The following is an 8,539-nucleotide window of genomic DNA, read 5'->3' as shown; positions in this document are numbered from 1 at the left end:
ACAAAAAGGACATGTAAACTAGTATGGGTAAAATATGAATACACCTGAACCTTTGATCAAAACACAATCAGAAGAAAATTTTGAGGTTCTAAAAAATGTACTTAACATTTCCCTCCAATGCAGTTTTCTCAGGCTTGTACTTCCTGGTTTGGGCTAGGACTGGAATGGATACACTAAAAGGTAAGAGAAGTGGTTCATCTGGTATTTTTTCTTAAGACAAACCAGGAAGTACAGAAATGCAGATCAATAAATAAAGTCTGCACACACAAGATTTTCAGATTGATTTCTAATGTTCAAAGTTTCTGATCAGCATGGCTAAATTTCAAGTAACCATTCCAAATAGTCTGAAAAGATTAGGTCCTGATTTAGTACCCATTGAAATTAACAAAGTCTATCCATAGACTTTATTGTGCATTGAATTGGGCTCTATGTTGGGAACTTACTTCTGGAAATATCTTTTATTGTCATCAATCAGCCCAAAGGTACATTAATTGCTGTTTTACAAAAGTTTTCCGAGATCTCCATTTTTCTAGAGTGATCTGTTGAGTGTGTGTGTAGAGTTAAACTCTTACACAGATTGCAGCATTCTGACATGGATGGTAAAGGTGGAATACTCTAATGGTTGTCTATCTGTTACTGTAATAGCAGCAGTTATATTAGGGGAGTGGCACATGCTGCCACTTGGAGCAGTGTCTAGAGCAGCATTTCTCAAATGTGGCCACTGAGGCCGCATGCAGCCACCAGGGGCTTTACGTGCGGCCATGACAGCCTCCTGGGCAGTGATGGGGTTGGGGGGGAAGCATTGGCCCCTCTCTCATCCTCCCCATTGCTCCAGGATACGCCGTCTTGCACTGCCTCTGGGGACAAGGGGGGCACAATGCTGCAGGAGCAAGGTGAGTTCTTGACCCACCTTGGGGGCAGGGGGGTTGGGCGGTAGGCTCCAGCAATGGGACTTTGGGAGCCTGGCCATGCGGCCTGGGGCTCCAACCACAGGGCAGAAGGTACAGACTCCCCCAGCTCCAGCCACGTCACCTGGCCTCCAGCCCCTGGTTCCAGCTGTCCCGGGCTCCAGCCGCGCAGTGGTGGGCACTGGCCCCAGGCATCGACCCCCAGATGCACAGCAGTGGGTTCCAACCATGGGGCTTTGGGTGCCAACCCCCGGCTCCAGCTGTGGGGCTTTGGACTCTGGCCCCAAATTCTGGCTGCCCAATGGCAGGTGCTGGCCCCAGGCGCTGACCCCCAGTTCTAGCCATGCAGCAGTGGGCTCTGACTGCGTGGCTTCGAGTGCCGACCCCCAGCTCCGCCGCGCGGCCCCTGATGCTGATCCCCTACCCCAGCCACATGGCGGCAGACGCCAACCCACAGCTCTGGTCCCAGGCTCCGGCCATGTGGCGGCAGGAGCTGACCCCAGGTGCCGACCCCTAGTCCTGGCTGTGTAGCAGTGAGCGCTGGCTCCAGCCATGCAGTCCCGGGCTCCAGCACCCAGCTCTGGGCTCTGGCTGTACGGCAGCAGGCAGTGGCCTTGGGCGCTGACCCAAAGGCTCCAATCCCTGGCTCCGGCCACGCAGTTCCTGTCCCTGGCTCTGGGCTCTGGGCCCCGGCCCTGGCCGCATGGCAGCAAACACCGCCTTCCTGGCCCTGCATCCATCCCCCCCATCACCACAGGCCCCCGCTGCCTCCCCTAGTCTCACAAATATAATTTTCACAGGATTTTTTTAATGATAAATTCCCCCCAAAACCCTCCATATATCAATTACAATGATTTTGCTGTGTGTCTGTGCATACTTAATGGGTTTTCCTAAAGGTAATGAAGTATTTTAGGGAAAAGTGCCAGAGCGGCCACCAGCAAGAGTTGGTGGCTGCACTCTGAGGCCACCAAAACATTTGTTGCTAGAACCCCTGGTCTAGAGAAGGTGGAGTGTGACTTGGGGAGACCGAAAGCAAGTTGGAGATGCCTGTTTATCAGCAATGGCTGTTCAGTTACCAATGTGGTGATCAGGGCCGTCCTTAGGGGGGTACGGGGCCCGGGACAACCCCCCACCCCACCCCTCCGGCCCAGGCCCTGCTCCCACTCCACCCCTTCCCCCATGTTCCCTGATCTAGAGCTTGATTTTTTTCATTGTTTGTAGCATTTTTATAGCAGTTTATATGTTCAAAGCCCAGATCTCATTGATGTCATTTGCAGTCAGGAGTGTCAAGCTGTCCTACAGTGGCTCAAGAGCATGAATACCAACCTCTGGGCAGATTGTAAAGAAGCAGGGCACAACCCTCAAATTGGCTATCTAAAGATTTATTAAGTAGGAAAAGGAAATAAGCGAGTTATATACAAGGTTAAAGCAGATAAACATATACACACAAATGAGTTCCAATCTTAAGCTTCAAAAGGTAATAGAAGCTTCTATAATAAGCAAACTCTATATAGCCGTGCATGGACAGCCTTAATATTGGCATTTTCTAACTTTTGAGTGCTTGACTTTGCAACTTTAGCATTCTTTTAAAGTAATTTCCTAACAACGAATCAAAACAAACAAACAAAAAAACCCAGCAGATTCCATCATATAGAACCATACTGACCCCCACAGGGCTCAATAGCAGAGTTGAGACCTTCAGATCCACAGCACAGACCTCTGTCACTTAAACTAACTGAGTAGGCTGTTATCTTCATTGTAAAGGCAAAGAAACACAGATTTTTCCAATGGGTCTCACATCTATTGATGACAGCAGAGAAATATTGGGATTTGGAAATTCTGGTTTCAGTTCCAGGTTCTGAAGAGCAGTACAATCTAGTGATTACAGACCCTTCTGCACCTGTACCCCTCCCCCAAGTCTGATCCCATTTACACTTGTCCTCTCCAGCCTGTTCCTGTTCCACTCATCACCCAGCTGGCTCCTGTCCCAGTCTTCCCTCTCCCCCACATCCTGCTGGTTCTTGTCTCAGTCTTCTTCCTACTCCTCATGGGTTCCTATCTATCTCCTTCTCCCCTCCCCCAATCCTCTGGATCCTGCCTGAGGGGTGGTATTGACTGAAAACTTGTATTGGCAAAACTACGTCACTCAGGAGCATGAAAAAAACACACCCCTGAGTGCTGTAGTTAAACTGGCCTAGCTCCTGGTGTAGACAGAGCTAGGTCAATGGAAGAATTCTTCCGTTAACCTAACTACCACCTCTGGGGGAGGTGAATTAACTACAGAAACAGCAGAACCTCTCCCATCACTGTAGTGGGTGTCTACCCTGAAGCACTGCTGCAGCTGTGCCACTGTGGTGTTTTAAGTGTAGACATAGCCTCAGTCTCCCATTGGCACCTCCTCACCCCTCCGCATTTCAGTCAGGCTATTTCCCTTTCCATGTTACCTGGGCACTAGCAGGAGCCATGACAGCATGGTGGACATAGTTTCCTTGCTTTCAGACCTGATGCTTGGAACCACAGCCCAGTTGCCAGGACAAGCAGGTGCAGGGGAAGTACTGCTCAGCCCCTACAGCTCAGTCTTTTCCACAATATTCATCACTGTGCAGAGACCAAGCAAGGAACATTCCAGTACTGTAAGTGACTGTTCTGGAATGTTCTGGGCATGTGAAAATAGGGGTTATAATTAGGGCTGTCGATTAATCGCAGTTAACTCACGCAATTAACTCCAATATATTAATCGCGATTAATCGCAGTTTTAATTGCTCTGTTAAACAATACCAATTGAAATTTATTAAATATTTTGGATGTTTTTCTACATTTTCATATATATTCTGTGTTTTAATTGAAATCAAAGTGTATTTTATTATAAATATTTGCACTGTAAAAATGATAAAAGAAATAATATTTTTTCAGTTCACCTCATACAAGTACTGTAGTGCAATCTCTTTGTCGTAAAAGTGCAACTTACAAATGTAGATTTTTTTTGGTTACATAACTACACTCAAAAACAAAACAACGTAAAACTTCAGAGTCTACAAATCCACTCAGTCCTACTTCTTGTTCAGCCAATTGCTAAGACAAACAAGTTTGTTTACATTTACAGGAGATAATGCTGTTCTCGTCTTATTTACAATGTCACCAGAAAGTGAAAACAGGCATTTGCATGGCACTTTTGTAGGTATTTACATGCCAGATATGCTAAACATTTGTATGGCCCTTCATGCTTCGGCCACCATTCCAGAGGACATGCTTCCATGCTGATGACGCTCATTAAAAAAATGTGTTAATTAAATTCGTGACTGAACTCCTCGGGGGAGAATTGTATGTCTCCTGCTCTGTTTTACCCTCATTCTACCACATATTTCATGTTACAGCAGTCTCAGATGATGATCCAGCACATGTTCATTTTAAGAACCGTTTCACTGCAGATCTTACAAAATGCAAACAAGATACCAATGTGAGATTTTTAAAGATAGCTACAGCACTCGACCCAAGGTTTAAGAATCTGAAGTGCCTTCCAAAATCTGAGAGGGACGAGGTGTGGAGCTTGCTTTCGGAAGTCTTAAAACAGCAACACTCCAATGCGGAAACTACAGAACCCGAACCACCAAAAAAGAAAATCAAACTTCTGCTGGTGGCATCTGACCCAGATAATGAAAATGAACATGCATCAGTTTGCATTGCTTTGGATTGTTATTGAGCAGAACCCGTCATTAGCATGGATGCATGTCCTCTGGAATGGTGATTGAAGTATGAAGGGACATATGAATCTTTAGCGCATCTGGCATGTGAATATATTACGATGACGCCTACAACAGTGCCATGAGAATGCCTGTTCTCACTTTCAGGTAACATTGTAAACAAGAAGCAGGAAGCATTATCTCCTGCAAATGTAAACAAACTTGTTTATCTGATCAATTGGCTGAACAAGAAGTAGGACTGAGTGGACTTGCAGGCTCTAAAATTTTACATTGTTTTATTTTTGAATGCAGGGTTTTTTGTACATAATTCTACATTTGTAAATTCAACTTTCATGATAAAGAGATTGCAGTACACTACTTGTATGAGGTGAATTGAAAAATACAATTTCTTTTTTTTACAGTACAAATACTTGTAATCAAAAATAAATATAAAGTGAGCACTGTACACTTTATATTATGTGTTGTAATTGAAATCAATATATTTTAAAATGTAGAAAACATCCAAAAATATTTAAATGGTATTCTATTATTGTTTAACAGTGCAATTAATCATGATTTTTTTTAATAGCTTGAGAGCCCTAGTTATAATTAAGGCTAAGATTTCATCACAGTTATTTTTAGTAAAAGTCACGGACAGGTCACAGGCAATAACCAAAAATTCACGGAAACCCATGATTTATCCCTGACTTTTACTAAAAATAACTATGACAAAATGGGAAGGGTCCAGCACCCATGGCTGCTAGGGCTCCAAGGTCCCCTCCCCTCAGCTGCCCATGGTGGCTGACTGCATGGTGTCCTCCTGCTGCAATTGCCAGCTGGGAGCTGCTAGGTTCTCTCCCCTCCACCCCCCCAGGCGCCTGTCATGGCTCGGAGCTGGGTGGTCTCTCTGCCACCCACAGCGGCTAGGAGTTGCAGGGTACCCCACTGCATGTCAGCAGAGACCTGCTGGGCCCCCACCAGCTGACACCTCCAGCCATCTGCCCCGGGGCAGAAGCGGAAAATGTCACGGAGGTCTCTAGAAGTCACGGATTCCATGACTTCCATGACAAAATCTTAGCCTTAGTTAATAGAAAAAAGAACAGGAGTGCTTGTGGCACCTTAGAGACTAACAAATTTATTTGAGCATAAGCGTTCGTGAGCTACAGCTCACTTCATCGGATGCATTCAGTGGAAAGCGGTTTTCACTTACTGCCATTGTTACTGGGGCAGTTGCTACATTACTGCTTGTGTATATGTTAAAATAACAGTTTTATACAATATGTTAACAAGAGGAGCCTATGTTAGTTTTTTTCTTTCAAATATTGCATTACTGGCGTTGGGGACAGTAACTCAGTGTTTGCTCTAAAGGCACATTTCCTGTGACAAATATTGCAATAATGCAGTACTTAGATGCTTTACTATGTTATTTTGGCCTAATACAAGGACTTCTTTGAATTCAAGTGAGGTTTCACTGACCCTGTACGTAGTGATGTACTGGCATCTGTTAGGTAACTACTCTTCAGAGGCTATTGTGGAACTCAGCCTATCTTAACATCTTCAATGTCTTAATTCTTCCTTTAGTATATCCTTTGCTCAACTGCTTTTAACATCTAATCCAAGTTATTATATAGATTTCTCATTAAGTTCCTGCTAGTCAAGGTGCACACAATTTTGTTTTAAGATTAGTCTGAAGAGAGAGAGAGAGAAGAAAATCCCTTCCTACCTCATGCCCAGTATTACCTCTCTCATTTAAAACAGATTGTGATAAATTCTGTGAGTATTAATAGTAAATGATCTGATAATTAGCCCTGGCTCCACCTACTCTCTCCCTTCCCATTTGCATCCAGCGATGGAGCATCTGGCTGGCATGCAACCCCCATGCTCCCCACAGCAGCCAGCACTAAGCTTCAGGTAGCCCTCTGAGCAACTGTGTAAGGATGGCAGTGGTGCTGGTGAAATCCTTATTGTAAGCTGTTCCCATTAATGTCTGTTTATAGCACCTTTCATCTGAGGATCACAAAGTGCTTTACTAACACCATGAAGTAGATATTATTATACTCTTTTTCCAGTTGGGTCAATTGTACAGAGAGGTTATATAACTTGTCCAAGGTTTTAGAGCACATTAGTAGCAGAGCTGGGAACAGAACCCAGTCCTCTTCACTCCTAGTTGTCCTGTTCTAAAGACTTGTTGTTCTCCAGAGCCCTGCACCTGGGGTAGTCATTTATGTCGATGCCAAGTGTGGGTAAAACACTACCACATCCTTATTGTATCATGTCATAGCTGTTCTGCGCTGGTGCAAATGAATACATAAGGGGCTGGGCAAGGGGAAATCTGGCCTAATGTATCAAGAATGTGTATCTTGGGTGGTTTTTCTTCTTCCTTTCTGGAAAAAAAACGCTTTCCTGCTCTGGGGGGGAATGTGTTGTCTTTCTTTTCTGAAGCCCAGGCTTTGAAATGGCAAGAAATATTTTAGCAGTGAATGAGGACTTGAAGGGGAAATTAACCATTCTGAAACCACTTGAAAAGAGCTGTTTTAGGGGTGATATTTTCTGCCTATGTGGTCCTCCAAGGCATGGAATCCCATTTTAAATTTAAACTATGTACTTTGGTTTCTATTTCTTCCTTTTTAACTGCTAAAGCTCTTTGTAGTCTTGTTAACAGCAAGCAAAGATACTTTTCTTTACAGACCCACAGGTCTGTGTAGGAGGAATCTGAGCTGATTACTGCTGTCTTATTTAAAGCCATCCTAATCTAATTAAGTGCCTGTCAGATAAATACTGACTGCTTCCCTAGAGCCACCAATCTGGAACTATAATTGCATGTACAGTACAAAAAGTGTTTGATTTTTCTCTTCAAGGGTCCCAAAACAAAAATTCCAAACTTGTGGCATGATATTTTACCTTTCATGCCTCAGGATGTGATCCAATACCCATTGAAGTCAGTCAAAAGACTCCCACTGATTTCTGATCAAGTCCTACCTTCTTATCAGAGCGCTTAGCAGTCTGCCAGGTCACTAGCTTAATGCCCTGGGTACATAGCTCACGAAAGCTTATGCTCAAATAAATTTGTTAGTCTCTAAGGTGCCACAAGTACTCCTTTTCTTTTTGCGAATACAGACTAACACGGCTGCTACTCTGAAACCTGTGAAAAGAATGTTACTATTAACATACTTCTGTTTTTTTAATCCAAGGACAGCCCTTGTAATAGAATAGGCAACACAGCAAATTCTAATTGCAGTTGGGTGAAATGTTTCAGCCAACATCTTTTTCACCAAAAAATGCAGATTCAAATTATTTTGGTTAATTTTTTTTTAAATGACTAAAATGAATCATTTCAACATTTTTGAAAAAAAGTTTTGATTTTTTTTTTCAAGCTAGGTTCACAAAGACGTAGGCACCATTCACAAAATAGAGGCGGCAGTACCCTTATTCCCTATAGTCCCGTGGCTAAAGCATGAACGTAGGTTTTCCACATCCTAGCTACAGGCCTGCTCCAGACTCCCTAACCACCATGCTATAGGAGATCTAGGGGTAGGTCTCTCTCAATCTCTCCTGTTGAAGCTGTTTGACTTTGTATATATAATTAAATTGTCATTGGAGCAGGGACTGGAATCTGGGTGTCCCCACCTTTCCAGGGAAGTACCTTAACCTATAGAGACACTCTTTCTTGCCCGGGTAATGAAAAGGAGTTCCTGTTTTAAAAAACAAAACAATCAATCAGAAAACCTGCTGAGGGAATAGGTCCAGGATTAAATACGTCCAGGATTACACTTGAGTAAAGAAGGAAGTTGCTTCTCAGGAATTGAGACACAGATGGCAAATACCTACAAAACCTAAAGAAGCATGAGGAAGAGAGCTTCAAAGCCCAGGGAGGCACAAGAGATATTACGGTTTTCTAAGGACAAATTTTAGGGAGACTGCAAACTAAGGCCAGAGTGGGCAGGTATATCC

This window comes from Natator depressus, chromosome 4, assembly GCF_965152275.1.
Source record: "Natator depressus isolate rNatDep1 chromosome 4, rNatDep2.hap1, whole genome shotgun sequence".
NCBI classification, from domain to species: Eukaryota; Metazoa; Chordata; order Testudines; family Cheloniidae; genus Natator; species Natator depressus.
This window is presented reverse-complemented; position numbering follows the sequence as displayed.